We start from the raw sequence: 18,315 nt of genomic DNA, 5'->3' as shown, positions 1-18,315 counted from the left end.
AGCAGCGTATCATTCAGTCACAGCCAGCAGTGTATCATTCAGTCACAGCCAGCAGCGTATCATTCAGTCACAGCCAGCAGTGTATCATTCAGTCACAAGCAGCAGCGTATCATTCAGTCACAACCAGCAGCGTATCATTCAGTCACAGCCAGCAGCGTAACATTCAGTCACAGCCAGCAGCGTATCATTCAGTCACAGCCAGCAGCGTGTCATTCAGTCACAGCCAGCAGCGTATCATTCAGTCACAGCCAGCAGCGTAACATTCAGTCACAGCCAGCAGCGTATCATTCAGTCACAGCCAGCAGTGTATCATTCAGTCACAGCCAGCAGTGTATCATTCAGTCACAGCCAGCAGCGTATCATTCAGTCACAGCCAGCAGCGTATCATTCAGTCACAGCCAGCAGAGTATCATTCAGTCACAGCCAGCAGCGTAACATTCAGTCACAGCCAGCAGCGTATCATTCAGTCACAGCCAGCAGCGTATCATTCAGTCACAGCCAGCAGCGTAACATTCAGTCACAGCCAGCAGCGTATCATTCAGTCACAGCCAGCAGCGTAACATTCAGTTACAGCCAACAGCGTTTCATTCAGTCACAGCCAGCAGCGTAACATTCCGTCACAGCCAGCAGCGTAACATTCAGTCACAGCCAGCAGCGTATCATTCAGTCACAGCCAGCAGCCTATCATTCAGTCACAGCCAGCAGTGTATCATTCAGTCACAGCCAGCAGCGTATCATTCAGTCATAGCCAGCAGTGTATCATTCAGTCACAAGCAGCAGCGTATCATTCAGTCACAACCAGCAGCGTATCATTCAGTCACAACCAGGAGCGTATCATTCAGTCACAACCAGCAGCGTATCATTCAGTCACAGCCAGCAGCGTATCATTCAGTCACAACCAGCAGTGTATCATTCAGTCACAGCCAGCAGCGTATCATTCAGTCACAGCCAGTAGTGTATCATTCAGTCACAGCCAGCAGCGTATCATTCAGTCACAACCAGCAGCGTATCATTCAGTCACAACCAGCAGCGTAACATTCAGTCACAGCCAGCAGCGTATCATTCAGTCACAACCAGCAGCGTATCATTCAGTCACAGCCAGCAGCGTATCATTCAGTCACAGCCAGCAGCGTATCATTCAGTCACAGCCAGCAGCGTATCATTCAGTCACAGCCAGCAGCGTATCATTCAGTCACAGTCAGCAGCGTATCATTCAGTCACAGCCAGCAGCGTATCATTCAGTCACAGCCAGCAGAGTATCATTCAGTCACCGCCAGCAGCGTATCATTCAGTCACAACCAGCAGCGTAACATTCAGTCACAGCCAGCAGCGTATCATTCAGTCACAGCCAGCAGTGTATCATTCAGTCACAGCCAGCAGCGTAACATTCAGTCACAGCCAGCAGTGTATCATTCAGTCACAACCAGCAGTGTATCATTCAGTCACAACCAGCAGTGTATCATTCAGTCACAGCCAGCAGTGTATCATTCAGTCACAGCCAGCAGCGTAACATTCAGTCACAGCCAGCAGCGTATCATTCAGTCACAGCCAGCAGCGTATCATTCAGTCACAACCAGCAGCGTATAATTCAGTCACAACCAGCAGCGTATCATTCAGTCACAACCAGCAGCGTACCATTCAGTCACAGCCAGCAGCGTATCATTCAGTCACAGCCAGCAGCGTATCATTCAGTCACAGCCAGCAGTGTATCATTCAGTCACAGCCAGCAGCGTATCATTCAGTCACAGCCAGCAGCGTAACATTCAGTCACAGCCAACAGCGTATCATTCAGTCACAGCCAGCAGCGTATCATTCAGTCACAGCCAGCAGCGTATCATTCAGTCACAACCAGCAGCGTATCATTCAGTCACAGCCAGCAGCGTATCATTCAGTCACAGCCAGCAGCGTATCATTCAGTCACAGCCAGCAGTGTATCATTCAGTCACAACCAGCAGCGTATCATTCAGTCACAGCCAGCAGCGTAACCAGCAGCGTATCATTCAGTCACAGCCAGCAGCGTATCATTCAGTCACAACCAGCAGCGTATCATTCAGTCACAGCCAGCAGCGTAACCAGCAGCGTATCATTCAGTCACAGCCAGCAGCGTATCATTCAGTCACAACCAGCAGCGTATCATTCAGTCACAGCCAGCAGCGTAACCAGCAGCGTATCATTCAGTCACAGCCAGCAGCGTATCATTCAGTCACAGCCAGCAGCGTATCATTCAGTCACAGCCAGCAGTGTATCATTCAGTCACAGCCAGCAGCGTATCATTCAGTCACAGCCAGCAGTGTATCATTCAGTCACAACCAGCAGCATATCATTCAGTCACAACCAGCAGCGTAACATTCAGTCACAGCCAGCAGCGTATCATTCAGTCACAACCAGCAGCGTATCATTCAGTCACAGCCAGCAGCGTATCATTCAATCACAGCCAGCAGCGTATCATTCAGTCACAGCCAGCAGCGAATCATTCAGTCACAGCCAGCAGCGTATCATTCAGTCACAGCCAGCAGCGTATCATTCAGTCACAGCCAGCAGCGTATCATTCAGTCACAGCCAGCAGCGTATCATTCAGTCACAGCCAGCAGCGTAACATTCAGTCACAGCCAGCAGCGTATCATTCAGTCACAACCAGCAGCGTATCATTCAGTCACAACCAGCAGCGTATCATTCAGTCACAACCAGCAGCGTACCATTCAGTCACAGCCAGCAGCGTATCATTCAGTCACAGCCAGCAGCGTATCATTCAGTCACAGCCAGCAGTGTATCATTCAGTCACAGCCAGCAGCGTATCATTCAGTCACAGCCAGCAGCGTAACATTCAGTCACAGCCAACAGCGTATCATTCAGTCACAGCCAGCAGCGTATCATTCAGTCACAGCCAGCAGCGTATCATTCAGTCACAACTAGCAGCGTATCATTCAGTCACAGCCAGCAGCGTATCATTCAGTCACAGCCAGCAGCGTATCATTCAGTCACAGCCAGCAGTGTATCATTCAGTCACAACCAGCAGCGTATCATTCAGTCACAGCCAGCAGCGTAACCAGCAGCGTATCATTCAGTCACAGCCAGCAGCGTATCATTCAGTCACAACCAGCAGCGTATCATTCAGTCACAGCCAGCAGCGTAACCAGCAGCGTATCATTCAGTCACAGCCAGCAGCGTATCATTCAGTCACAACCAGCAGCGTATCATTCAGTCACAGCCAGCAGCGTAACCAGCAGCGTATCATTCAGTCACAGCCAGCAGCGTATCATTCAGTCACAGCCAGCAGCGTATCATTCAGTCACAGCCAGCAGTGTATCATTCAGTCACAGCCAGCAGCGTATCATTCAGTCACAGCCAGCAGTGTATCATTCAGTCACAACCAGCAGCATATCATTCAGTCACAACCAGCAGCGTAACATTCAGTCACAGCCAGCAGCGTATCATTCAGTCACAACCAGCAGCGTATCATTCAGTCACAGCCAGCAGCGTATCATTCAATCAGAGCCAGCAGCGTATCATTCAGTCACAGCCAGCAGCGTATCATTCAGTCACAGCCAGCAGCGTATCATTCAGTCACAGCCAGCAGCGTATCATTCAGTCACAGCCAGCAGCGTATCATTCAGTCACAGCCAGCAGCGTATCATTCAGTCACAGCCAGCAGCGTAACATTCAGTCACAGCCAGCAGCGTATCATTCAGTCACAGCCAGCAGCGTATCATTCAGTCACAGATAGCAGCGTATCATTCAGTCACAGCCAGCAGCGTATCATTCAGTCACAACCAGCAGCGTAACATTCAGTCACAGATAGCAGCGTATCATTCAGTCACAGATGGCAGCGTATCATTCAGTCACAGCCAGCAGTGTATCATTCAGTCACAGCCAGCAGCGTATCATTCAGTCACAACCAGCAGCGTATCATTCAGTCACAGCCAGCAGCGTATCATTCAGTCATGGCCAGCAGCGTATCATTCAGTCACAGCCAGCAGTGTATCATTCAGTCACAGCCAGCAGCGTATCATTCAGTCACAACCAGAAGCATATCATTCAGTCACAGCCAGCAGCGTATCATTCAGTCACAGCCAGCAGCGTATCATTCAGTCACAACCAGCAGCGTATCATTCAGTCACAGCCAGCAGCGTTTCATTCAGTCACAGCCAGCAGCGTATCATTCAGTCACAGCCAGCAGTGTATCATTCAGTCACAGCCAGCAGTGTATCATTCAGTCACAGCCAGCAGCGTATCATTCAGTCACAGCCAGCAGCGTATCATTCAGTCACAACCAGCAGCGTATCATTCAGCCACAGCCAGCAGCGTATCATTCAGTCACAACCAGCAGCGTATCATTCAGTCACAGCCAGCAGCGTATCATTCAGTCACAACCAGCAGCGTAACATTCAGTCACAGATAGCAGCGTATCATTCAGTCACAGATAGCAGCGTATCATTCAGTCACAGCCAGCAGCGTATCATTCAGTCACAACCAGCAGCGTATCATTCAGTCACAGCCAGCAGTGGACCATGCAGTCACAGCCAGCAGCGTATCATTCAGTCACAGCCAGCAACGTATCATTCAGACACAGCCAGCAGCGTATCATTCAGTCACAGCCAGCAGCGTATCATTCAGTCACAGCCAGCAGCGTATCATTCAGTCACAGCCAGCAGCGTATCATTCAGTCACAACCAGCAGCATATCATTCAGTCACAGCCAGCAGCGTATCATTCAGTCACAGCCAGCAGCGTATCATTCAGTCACAGCCAGCAGCGTATCATTCAGTCACAGCCCGCACCGTATCATTCAGTCACAGCCAGCAGCGTATCATTCAGTCACAACCAGCAGCGTATCATTCAGTCACAACCAGCAGCGTATCATTCAGTCACAGCCAGCAGCGTATCATTCAGTCACAACCAGCAGCGTATCATTCAGTCACAGCCAGCAGCGTAACATTCAGTCACAGCCAGCAGCGTATCATTCAGTCACAACCAGCAGCGTATCATTCAGCCACAGCCAGCAGCGTATCATTCAGTCACAACCAGCAGCGTATCATTCAGTCACAGCCAGCAGCGTATCATTCAGTCACAACCAGCAGCGTAACATTCAGTCACAGCCAGCAGCGTATCATTCAGTCACAACCAGCAGCGTATCATTCAGTCACAGCCAGCAGCGTATCATTCAGTCACAGCCAGCAGCGTATCATTCAGTCACAGCCAGCAGCGTATCATTCAGCCACAGCCAGCAGCGTATCATTCAGTCACAGCCAGCAGCGTATCATTCAGTCACAGCCAGCAGCGTATCATTCAGTCACAGCCACCAGCGTATCATTCAGTCACAGCCAGCAGCATATCATTCAGTCAGAGCCAGCAGCGTATCATTCAGTCACAGCCAGCAGCGTATCATTCAGTCACAACCAGCAGCGTATCATTCAGTCACAGCCGCAGCGTATCATTCAGTCACAGCCAGCAGCGTATCATTCAGTCACAGCCAGCAGCGTATCATTCAGTCACAGCCAGCAGAGTATCATTCAGTCACAGCCAGCAGCATTTCATTCAGTCACAACCAGCAGCGTATCATTCAGTCACAAGCAGCAGCGTATCATTCAGTCACAGCCAGCAGCGTATCATTCAGTCACAGCCAGCAGCGTATCATTCAGTCACAACCAGCAGCGTATCATTCAGCCACAGCCAGCAGCGTATCATTCAGTCACAACCAGCAGCGTATCATTCAGTCACAGCCAGCAGCGTATCATTCAGTCACAACCAGCAGCGTAACATTCAGTCACAGCCAGCAGCGTATTATTCAGTCACAACCAGCAGCGTATCATTCAGTCACAGCCAGCAGCATATCATTCAGTCACAGACTGCAGCGTAACATTCAGTCACAGCCAGCAGCGTATCATTCAGTCACAACCAGCAGCGTAACATTCAGTCACAGATAGCAGCGTATCATTCAGTCACAGATAGCAGCGTATCATTCAGTCACAGCCAGAGGCGTATCATTCAGTCACAACCAGCAGCGTAACATTCAGTCACAGATAGCAGCGTATCATTCAGTCACAACCAGCAGCGTATCATTCAGTCACAGCCAGCAGCGTGTCATTCAGTCACAGCCAGCAGCGTATCATTCAGTCACAGCCAGCAGCGTATCATTCAGTCACAACCAGCAGCGTAACATTCAGCCACAGCCAGCAGCGTAACATTCAGTCACAGCCAGCAGCGTATCATTCAGTCACAGCCAGCAGTGCATCATTCAGTCACAGCCAGCAGTGTATCATTCAGTCACAGCCAGCAGCGTATCATTCAGTCACAGCCAGCAGCGTAACATTCAGTCACAGCCAGCAGCGTAACATTCAGTCACAGCCAGCAGCGTATCATTCAGTCACAGCCAGCAGCGTAACATTCAGTCACAGCCAGCAGCGTAACATTCAGTCACAGCCAGCAGCGTATAATTCAGTCACAACCAGCAGCGTAACATTCAGTCACAGCCAGCAGCGTATCATTCAGTCACAACCAGCAGCGTATCATTCAGTCACAGCCAGCAGCGTAACATTCAGTCACAGCCAGCAGCGTAACATTCAGTCACAGCCAGCAGCGTATCATTCAGTCACAACCAGCAGCGTATCATTCAGTCACAGCCAGCAGCGTAACATTCAGTCACAGCCAGCAGCGTAACATTCAGTCACAACCAGCAGCGTAACATTCAGTCACAGCCAGCAGCGCATCATTCAGTCACAGCCAGCAGTGTATCATTCAGTCACAGCCAGCAGTGTATCATTCAGTCACAGCCAGCAGCGTATCATTCAGTCACAGCCAGCAGCGTAACATTCAGTCACAGCCAGCAGCTTAACATTCAGTCACAACCAGCAGCGTAACATTCAGTCACAGCGAACAGCGTATCATTCAGTCACAGCCAGCAGCGTATCATTCAGTCACAGCCAGCAGCGTATCATTCAGTCACAACCAGCAGTGTATCATTCAGTCACAGCCAGCAGCGTATCATTCAGTCACAACCAGCAGTGTATCATTCAGTCACAGCCAGCAGCGTATCATTCAGTCACAACCAGCAGTGTATCATTCAGTCACAGCCAGCAGCGTATCATTCAGTCACAGCCAGCAGCGTATCATTCTGTCACAGCAGGCAGCGTATCATTCAGTCACAGCCAGAAGCGTATCATTCAGTCACATCGTAACCAGCAGCGTATCATTCAGTCACAACCAGCAGCGTATCATTCAGTCACAGTCAGCAGCGTAACATTCAGTCACAGCCAGCAGCGTATCATTCAGTCACAGCCAGCAGCGTAACATTCAGTCACAGCCAGCAGCGTATCATTCAGTCACAGCCAGTAGCGTATCATTCAGTCACAACCAGCAGCGTATCATTCAGCCAAAGCCAGCAGCGTATCATTCAGTCACAACCAGCAGCGTATCATTCAGTCACAGCCAGCAGCGTATCATTCAGTCACAACCTGCAGCGTAACATTCAGTCACAGCCAGCAGCGTATCATTCAGTCACAGCCAGCAGCGTATCATTCAGTCACAACCAGCAGCGTATCATTCAGTCACAGCCAGCAGCGTATCATTCAGTCACAGCCAGCAGCGTAACCACCAGCATCATTCAGTCACAGCCAGCAGCGTATCATTCAGTCACATCCAGCAGCGTATCATTCAGTCATAGCCAGCAGCGTACCATTCAGTCACAGCCAGCAGCGTATCATTCAGTCACAACCAGCAGCGTATCATTCAGTCACAACCAGCAGCGTATCATTCAGTCACAGCCAGCAGCGTATCATTCAGTCACAACCAGCAGCGTATCATTCAGTCACAGCCAGCAGCGTATCATTCAGTCATGGCCAGCAGCGTATCATTCAGTCACAGCCAGCAGTGTATCATTCAGTCACAGCCAGCAGCGTATCATTCAGTCACAACCAGAAGCATATCATTCAGTCACAGCCAGCAGCGTATCATTCAGTCACAGCCAGCAGCGTATCATTCAGTCACAACCAGCAGCGTATCATTCAGTCACAGCCAGCAGCATATCATTCAGTCACAGACAGCAGCGTAACATTCAGTCACAGCCAGCAGCGTATCATTCAGTCACAACCAGCAGCGTAACATTCAGTCACAGATAGCAGCGTATCATTCAGTCACAGATAGCAGCGTATCATTCAGTCACAGCCAGAGGCGTATCATTCAGTCACAACCAGCAGCGTAACATTCAGTCACAGATAGCAGCGTATCATTCAGTCACAACCAGCAGCGTATCATTCAGTCACAGCCAGCAGCGTGTCATTCAGTCACAGCCAGCAGCGTATCATTCAGTCACAGCCAGCAGCGTATCATTCAGTCACAACCAGCAGCGTAACATTCAGCCACAGCCAGCAGCGTAACATTCAGTCACAGCCAGCAGCGTATCATTCAGTCACAGCCAGCAGTGCATCATTCAGTCACAGCCAGCAGTGTATCATTCAGTCACAGCCAGCAGCGTATCATTCAGTCACAGCCAGCAGCGTAACATTCAGTCACAGCCAGCAGCGTAACATTCAGTCACAGCCAGCAGCGTATCATTCAGTCACAGCCAGCAGCGTAACATTCAGTCACAGCCAGCAGCGTAACATTCAGTCACAGCCAGCAGCGTATAATTCAGTCACAACCAGCAGCGTAACATTCAGTCACAGCCAGCAGCGTATCATTCAGTCACAACCAGCAGCGTATCATTCAGTCACAGCCAGCAGCGTAACATTCAGTCACAGCCAGCAGCGTAACATTCAGTCACAGCCAGCAGCGTATCATTCAGTCACAACCAGCAGCGTATCATTCAGTCACAGCCAGCAGCGTAACATTCAGTCACAGCCAGCAGCGTAACATTCAGTCACAACCAGCAGCGTAACATTCAGTCACAGCCAGCAGCGCATCATTCAGTCACAGCCAGCAGTGTATCATTCAGTCACAGCCAGCAGTGTATCATTCAGTCACAGCCAGCAGCGTATCATTCAGTCACAGCCAGCAGCGTAACATTCAGTCACAGCCAGCAGCTTAACATTCAGTCACAACCAGCAGCGTAACATTCAGTCACAGCGAACAGCGTATCATTCAGTCACAGCCAGCAGCGTATCATTCAGTCACAGCCAGCAGCGTATCATTCAGTCACAACCAGCAGTGTATCATTCAGTCACAGCCAGCAGCGTATCATTCAGTCACAACCAGCAGTGTATCATTCAGTCACAGCCAGCAGCGTATCATTCAGTCACAACCAGCAGTGTATCATTCAGTCACAGCCAGCAGCGTATCATTCAGTCACAGCCAGCAGCGTATCATTCTGTCACAGCAGGCAGCGTATCATTCAGTCACAGCCAGAAGCGTATCATTCAGTCACATCGTAACCAGCAGCGTATCATTCAGTCACAACCAGCAGCGTATCATTCAGTCACAGTCAGCAGCGTAACATTCAGTCACAGCCAGCAGCGTATCATTCAGTCACAGCCAGCAGCGTAACATTCAGTCACAGCCAGCAGCGTATCATTCAGTCACAGCCAGTAGCGTATCATTCAGTCACAACCAGCAGCGTATCATTCAGCCAAAGCCAGCAGCGTATCATTCAGTCACAACCAGCAGCGTATCATTCAGTCACAGCCAGCAGCGTATCATTCAGTCACAACCTGCAGCGTAACATTCAGTCACAGCCAGCAGCGTATCATTCAGTCACAGCCAGCAGCGTATCATTCAGTCACAACCAGCAGCGTATCATTCAGTCACAGCCAGCAGCGTATCATTCAGTCACAGCCAGCAGCGTAACCACCAGCATCATTCAGTCACAGCCAGCAGCGTATCATTCAGTCACATCCAGCAGCGTATCATTCAGTCATAGCCAGCAGCGTACCATTCAGTCACAGCCAGCAGCGTATCATTCAGTCACAACCAGCAGCGTATCATTCAGTCACAACCAGCAGCGTATCATTCAGTCACAGCCAGCAGCGTATCATTCAGTCACAACCAGCAGCGTATCATTCAGTCACAGCCAGCAGCGTATCATTCAGTCATGGCCAGCAGCGTATCATTCAGTCACAGCCAGCAGTGTATCATTCAGTCACAGCCAGCAGCGTATCATTCAGTCACAGCCAGAGGCGTATCATTCAGTCACAACCAGCAGCGTAACATTCAGTCACAGATAGCAGCGTATCATTCAGTCACAACCAGCAGCGTATCATTCAGTCACAGCCAGCAGCGTGTCATTCAGTCACAGCCAGCAGCGTATCATTCAGTCACAGCCAGCAGCGTATCATTCAGTCACAACCAGCAGCGTAACATTCAGCCACAGCCAGCAGCGTAACATTCAGTCACAGCCAGCAGCGTATCATTCAGTCACAGCCAGCAGTGCATCATTCAGTCACAGCCAGCAGTGTATCATTCAGTCACAGCCAGCAGCGTATCATTCAGTCACAGCCAGCAGCGTAACATTCAGTCACAGCCAGCAGCGTAACATTCAGTCACAGCCAGCAGCGTATCATTCAGTCACAGCCAGCAGCGTAACATTCAGTCACAGCCAGCAGCGTAACATTCAGTCACAGCCAGCAGCGTATAATTCAGTCACAACCAGCAGCGTAACATTCAGTCACAGCCAGCAGCGTATCATTCAGTCACAACCAGCAGCGTATCATTCAGTCACAGCCAGCAGCGTAACATTCAGTCACAGCCAGCAGCGTAACATTCAGTCACAGCCAGCAGCGTATCATTCAGTCACAACCAGCAGCGTATCATTCAGTCACAGCCAGCAGCGTAACATTCAGTCACAGCCAGCAGCGTAACATTCAGTCACAACCAGCAGCGTAACATTCAGTCACAGCCAGCAGCGCATCATTCAGTCACAGCCAGCAGTGTATCATTCAGTCACAGCCAGCAGTGTATCATTCAGTCACAGCCAGCAGCGTATCATTCAGTCACAGCCAGCAGCGTAACATTCAGTCACAGCCAGCAGCTTAACATTCAGTCACAACCAGCAGCGTAACATTCAGTCACAGCGAACAGCGTATCATTCAGTCACAGCCAGCAGCGTATCATTCAGTCACAGCCAGCAGCGTATCATTCAGTCACAACCAGCAGTGTATCATTCAGTCACAGCCAGCAGCGTATCATTCAGTCACAACCAGCAGTGTATCATTCAGTCACAGCCAGCAGCGTATCATTCAGTCACAACCAGCAGTGTATCATTCAGTCACAGCCAGCAGCGTATCATTCAGTCACAGCCAGCAGCGTATCATTCTGTCACAGCAGGCAGCGTATCATTCAGTCACAGCCAGAAGCGTATCATTCAGTCACATCGTAACCAGCAGCGTATCATTCAGTCACAACCAGCAGCGTATCATTCAGTCACAGTCAGCAGCGTAACATTCAGTCACAGCCAGCAGCGTATCATTCAGTCACAGCCAGCAGCGTAACATTCAGTCACAGCCAGCAGCGTATCATTCAGTCACAGCCAGTAGCGTATCATTCAGTCACAACCAGCAGCGTATCATTCAGCCAAAGCCAGCAGCGTATCATTCAGTCACAACCAGCAGCGTATCATTCAGTCACAGCCAGCAGCGTATCATTCAGTCACAACCTGCAGCGTAACATTCAGTCACAGCCAGCAGCGTATCATTCAGTCACAGCCAGCAGCGTATCATTCAGTCACAACCAGCAGCGTATCATTCAGTCACAGCCAGCAGCGTATCATTCAGTCACAGCCAGCAGCGTAACCACCAGCATCATTCAGTCACAGCCAGCAGCGTATCATTCAGTCACATCCAGCAGCGTATCATTCAGTCATAGCCAGCAGCGTACCATTCAGTCACAGCCAGCAGCGTATCATTCAGTCACAACCAGCAGCGTATCATTCAGTCACAACCAGCAGCGTATCATTCAGTCACAGCCAGCAGCGTATCATTCAGTCACAACCAGCAGCGTATCATTCAGTCACAGCCAGCAGCGTATCATTCAGTCATGGCCAGCAGCGTATCATTCAGTCACAGCCAGCAGTGTATCATTCAGTCACAGCCAGCAGCGTATCATTCAGTCACAACCAGAAGCATATCATTCAGTCACAGCCAGCAGCGTATCATTCAGTCACAGCCAGCAGCGTATCATTCAGTCACAACCAGCAGCGTATCATTCAGTCACAGCCAGCAGCATATCATTCAGTCACAGACAGCAGCGTAACATTCAGTCACAGCCAGCAGCGTATCATTCAGTCACAACCAGCAGCGTAACATTCAGTCACAGATAGCAGCGTATCATTCAGTCACAGATAGCAGCGTATCATTCAGTCACAGCCAGAGGCGTATCATTCAGTCACAACCAGCAGCGTAACATTCAGTCACAGATAGCAGCGTATCATTCAGTCACAACCAGCAGCGTATCATTCAGTCACAGCCAGCAGCGTGTCATTCAGTCACAGCCAGCAGCGTATCATTCAGTCACAGCCAGCAGCGTATCATTCAGTCACAACCAGCAGCGTAACATTCAGCCACAGCCAGCAGCGTAACATTCAGTCACAGCCAGCAGCGTATCATTCAGTCACAGCCAGCAGTGCATCATTCAGTCACAGCCAGCAGTGTATCATTCAGTCACAGCCAGCAGCGTATCATTCAGTCACAGCCAGCAGCGTAACATTCAGTCACAGCCAGCAGCGTAACATTCAGTCACAGCCAGCAGCGTATCATTCAGTCACAGCCAGCAGCGTAACATTCAGTCACAGCCAGCAGCGTAACATTCAGTCACAGCCAGCAGCGTATAATTCAGTCACAACCAGCAGCGTAACATTCAGTCACAGCCAGCAGCGTATCATTCAGTCACAACCAGCAGCGTATCATTCAGTCACAGCCAGCAGCGTAACATTCAGTCACAGCCAGCAGCGTAACATTCAGTCACAGCCAGCAGCGTATCATTCAGTCACAACCAGCAGCGTATCATTCAGTCACAGCCAGCAGCGTAACATTCAGTCACAGCCAGCAGCGTAACATTCAGTCACAACCAGCAGCGTAACATTCAGTCACAGCCAGCAGCGCATCATTCAGTCACAGCCAGCAGTGTATCATTCAGTCACAGCCAGCAGTGTATCATTCAGTCACAGCCAGCAGCGTATCATTCAGTCACAGCCAGCAGCGTAACATTCAGTCACAGCCAGCAGCTTAACATTCAGTCACAACCAGCAGCGTAACATTCAGTCACAGCGAACAGCGTATCATTCAGTCACAGCCAGCAGCGTATCATTCAGTCACAGCCAGCAGCGAATCATTCAGTCACAACCAGCAGTGTATCATTCAGTCACAGCCAGCAGCGTATCATTCAGTCACAACCAGCAGTGTATCATTCAGTCACAGCCAGCAGCGTATCATTCAGTCACAACCAGCAGTGTATCATTCAGTCACAGCCAGCAGCGTATCATTCAGTCACAGCCAGCAGCGTATCATTCTGTCACAGCAGGCAGCGTATCATTCAGTCACAGCCAGAAGCGTATCATTCAGTCACATCGTAACCAGCAGCGTATCATTCAGTCACAACCAGCAGCGTATCATTCAGTCACAGTCAGCAGCGTAACATTCAGTCACAGCCAGCAGCGTATCATTCAGTCACAGCCAGCAGCGTAACATTCAGTCACAGCCAGCAGCGTATCATTCAGTCACAGCCAGTAGCGTATCATTCAGTCACAACCAGCAGCGTATCATTCAGCCAAAGCCAGCAGCGTATCATTCAGTCACAACCAGCAGCGTATCATTCAGTCACAGCCAGCAGCGTATCATTCAGTCACAACCTGCAGCGTAACATTCAGTCACAGCCAGCAGCGTATCATTCAGTCACAGCCAGCAGCGTATCATTCAGTCACAACCAGCAGCGTATCATTCAGTCACAGCCAGCAGCGTATCATTCAGTCACAGCCAGCAGCGTAACCACCAGCATCATTCAGTCACAGCCAGCAGCGTATCATTCAGTCACATCCAGCAGCGTATCATTCAGTCATAGCCAGCAGCGTACCATTCAGTCACAGCCAGCAGCGTATCATTCAGTCACAACCAGCAGCGTATCATTCAGTCACAACCAGCAGCGTATCATTCAGTCACAGCCAGCAGCGTATCATTCAGTCACAACCAGCAGCGTATCATTCAGTCACAGCCAGCAGCGTATCATTCAGTCATGGCCAGCAGCGTATCATTCAGTCACAGCCAGCAGTGTATCATTCAGTCACAGCCAGCAGCGTATCATTCAGTCACAATCAGAAGCATATCATTCAGTCACAGCCAGCAGCGTATCATTCAGTCACAGCCAGCAGCGTATCATTCAGTCACAACCAGCAGCGTATCATTCAGTCACAGCCAGCAGCGTTTCATTCAGTCACAGCCAGCAGCGTATCATTCAGTCACAGCCAGCAGTGTATCATTCAGTCACAGCCAGCAGTGTATCATTCAGTCACAGCCAGCAGCGTATCATTCAGTCACAGCCAGCAGCGTATCATTCAGTCACAACCAGCAGCGTATCATTCAGCCACAGCTAGCAGCGTATCATTCAGTCACAACCAGCAGCGTATCATTCAGTCACAGCCAGCAGCGTATCATTCAGTCACAACCAGCAGCGTAACATTCAGTCACAGATAGCAGCGTATCATTCAGTCACAGATAGCAGCGTATCATTCAGTCACAGCCAGCAGCGTATCATTCAGTCACAACCAGCAGCGTATCATTCAGTCACAGCCAGCAGTGGACCATTCAGTCACAGCCAGCAGCGTATCATTCAGTCACAGCCAGCAACGTATCATTCAGCCACAGCCAGCAGCGTATCATTCAGTCACAGCCAGCAGCGTATCATTCAGTCACAGCCAGCAGCGTATCATTCAATCACAGCCAGCAGCGTATCGTTCAGTCACAACCAGCAGCATATCATTCAGTCACAGCCAGCAGCGTATCATTCAGTCACAGCCAGCAGCGTATCATTCAGTCACAGCCAGCAGCGTATCATTCAGTCACAGCCCGCAGCGTATCATTCAGTCACAGCCAGCAGCGTATCATTCAGTCACAACCAGCAGCGTATCATTCAGTCACAACCAGCAGCGTATCATTCAGTCACAGCCAGCAGCGTATCATTCAGTCACAACCAGCAGCGTATCATTCAGTCACAGCCAGCAGCGTAACATTCAGTCACAGCCAGCAGCGTATCATTCAGTCACAACCAGCAGCGTATCATTCAGCCACAGCCAGCAGCGTATCATTCAGTCACAACCAGCAGCGTATCATTCAGTCACAGCCAGCAGCGTATCATTCAGTCACAACCAGCAGCGTAACATTCAGTCACAGCCAGCAGCGTATCATTCAGTCACAACCAGCAGCGTATCATTCAGTCACAGCCAGCAGCGTATCATTCAGTCACAGCCAGCAGCGTATCATTCAGTCACAACCAGCAGCGTATCATTCAGTCACAGCCGCAGCGTATCATTCAGTCACAGCCAGCAGCGTATCATTCAGTCACAGCCAGCAGCGTATCATTCAGTCACAGCCAGCAGAGTATCATTCAGTCACAGCCAGCAGCATTTCATTCAGTCACAACCAGCAGCGTATCATTCAGTCACAACCAGCAGCGTATCATTCAGTCACAGCCAGCAGCGTATCATTCAGTCACAGCCAGCAGCGTATCATTCAGTCACAACCAGCAGCGTATCATTCAGCCACAGCCAGCAGCGTATCATTCAGTCACAACCAGCAGCGTATCATTCAGTCACAGCCAGCAGCGTATCATTCAGTCACAACCAGCAGCGTAACATTCAGTCACAGCCAGCAGCGTATTATTCAGTCACAACCAGCAGCGTATCATTCAGTCACAGCCAGCAGCATATCATTCAGTCACAGACAGCAGCGTAACATTCAGTCACAGCCAGCAGCGTATCATTCAGTCACAACCAGCAGCGTAACATTCAGTCACAGATAGCAGCGTATCATTCAGTCACAGATAGCAGCGTATCATTCAGTCACAGCCAGAGGCGTATCATTCAGTCACAACCAGCAGCGTAACATTCAGTCACAGATAGCAGCGTATCATTCAGTCACAACCAGCAGCGTATCATTCAGTCACAGCCAGCAGCGTGTCATTCAGTCACAGCCAGCAGCGTATCATTCAGTCACAGCCAGCAGCGTATCATTCAGTCACAACCAGCAGCGTAACATTCAGCCACAGCCAGCAGCGTAACATTCAGTCACAGCCAGCAGCGTATCATTCAGTCACAGCCAGCAGTGCATCATTCAGTCACAGCCAGCAGTGTATCATTCAGTCACAGCCAGCAGCGTATCATTCAGTCACAGCCAGCAGCGTAACATTCAGTCACAGCCAGCAGCGTAACATTCAGTCACAGCCAGCAGCGTATCATTCAGTCACAGCCAGCAGCGTAACATTCAGTCACAGCCAGCAGCGTAACATTCAGTCACAGCCAGCAGCGTATAATTCAGTCACAACCAGCAGCGTAACATTCAGTCACAGCCAGCAGCGTATCATTCAGTCACAACCAGCAGCGTATCATTCAGTCACAGCCAGCAGCGTAACATTCAGTCACAGCCAGCAGCGTAACATTCAGTCACAGCCAGCAGCGTATCATTCAGTCACAACCAGCAGCGTATCATTCAGTCACAGCCAGCAGCGTAACATTCAGTCACAGCCAGCAGCGTAACATTCAGTCACAACCAGCAGCGTAACATTCAGTCACAGCCAGCAGCGCATCATTCAGTCACAGCCAGCAGTGTATCATTCAGTCACAGCCAGCAGTGTATCATTCAGTCACAGCCAGCAGCGTATCATTCAGTCACAGCCAGCAGCGTAACGTTCAGTCACAGCCAGCAGCTTAACATTCAGTCACAACCAGCAGCGTAACATTCAGTCACAGCGAACAGCGTATCATTCAGTCACAGCCAGCAGCGTATCATTCAGTCACAGCCAGCAGCGTATCATTCAGTCACAACCAGCAGTGTATCATTCAGTCACAGCCAGCAGCGTATCATTCAGTCACAACCAGCAGTGTATCATTCAGTCACAGCCAGCAGCGTATCATTCAGTCACAACCAGCAGTGTATCATTCAGTCACAGCCAGCAGCGTATCATTCAGTCACAGCCAGCAGCTTATCATTCTGTCACAGCAGGCAGCGTATCATTCAGTCAGAGCCAGAAGCGTATCATTCAGTCACATCGTAACCAGCAGCGTATCATTCAGTCACAACCAGCAGCGTATCATTCAGTCACAGTCAGCAGCGTAACATTCAGTCACAGCCAGCAGCGTATCATTCAGTCACAGCCAGCAGCGTAACATTCAGTCACAGCCAGCAGCTTATCATTCTGTCACAGCAGGCAGCGTATCATTCAGTCACAGCCAGAAGCGTATCATTCAGTCACATCGTAACCAGCAGCGTATCATTCAGTCACAGCCAGCAGCGTATCATTCAGTCACAGCCAGTAGCGTATCATTCAGTCACAACCAGCAGCGTATCATTCAGTCACAGCCAGCAGCGTATCATTCAGTCACAGCCAGCAGCGTATCATTCAGTCACAGCCAGCAGCTTATCATTCTGTCACAGCAGGCAGCGTATCATTCAGTCACAGCCAGAAGCGTATCATTCAGTCACATCGTAACCAGCAGCGTATCATTCAGTCACAGCCAGCAGCGTATCATTCAGTCACAGCCAGTAGCGTATCATTCAGTCACAACCAGCAGCGTATCATTCAGCCAAAGCCAGCAGCGTATCATTCAGTCACAACCAGCAGCGTATCATTCAGTCACAGCCAGCAGCGTATCATTCAGTCACAACCTGCAGCGTAACATTCAGTCACAGCCAGCAGCGTATCATTCAGTCACAGCCAGCAGCGTATCATTCAGTCACAACCAGCAGCGTATCATTCAGTCACAGCCAGCAGCGTATCATTCAGTCACAGCCAGCAGCGTAACCACCAGCATCATTCAGTCACAGCCAGCAGCGTATCATTCAGTCACATCCAGCAGCGTATCATTCAGTCATAGCCAGCAGCGTACCATTCAGTCACAGCCAGCAGCGTATCATTCAGTCACAACCAGCAGCGTATCATTCAGTCACAACCAGCAGCGTATCATTCAGTCACAGCCAGCAGCGTATCATTAAGTCACAGCCAGCAGTGTATCATTCAGTCACAGCCAGCAGCGTATCATTCAGTCACAGCCAGCAGTGTATCATTCAGTCACAGCCAGCAGCGTATCATTCAGTCACAGCCAGCAGTGTATCATTCAGTCACAAGCAGCAGCGTATCATTCAGTCACAACCAGCAGCGTTTCATTCAGTCACAGCCAGCAGCGTAA

Source organism: Scyliorhinus torazame, chromosome 5 (assembly GCF_047496885.1).
Source record: "Scyliorhinus torazame isolate Kashiwa2021f chromosome 5, sScyTor2.1, whole genome shotgun sequence".
Classification (NCBI taxonomy): Eukaryota; Metazoa; Chordata; class Chondrichthyes; order Carcharhiniformes; family Scyliorhinidae; genus Scyliorhinus; species Scyliorhinus torazame.
The sequence above is the reverse complement of the archived record's forward strand: the minus strand, read 5'-3'. Positions refer to the sequence as shown.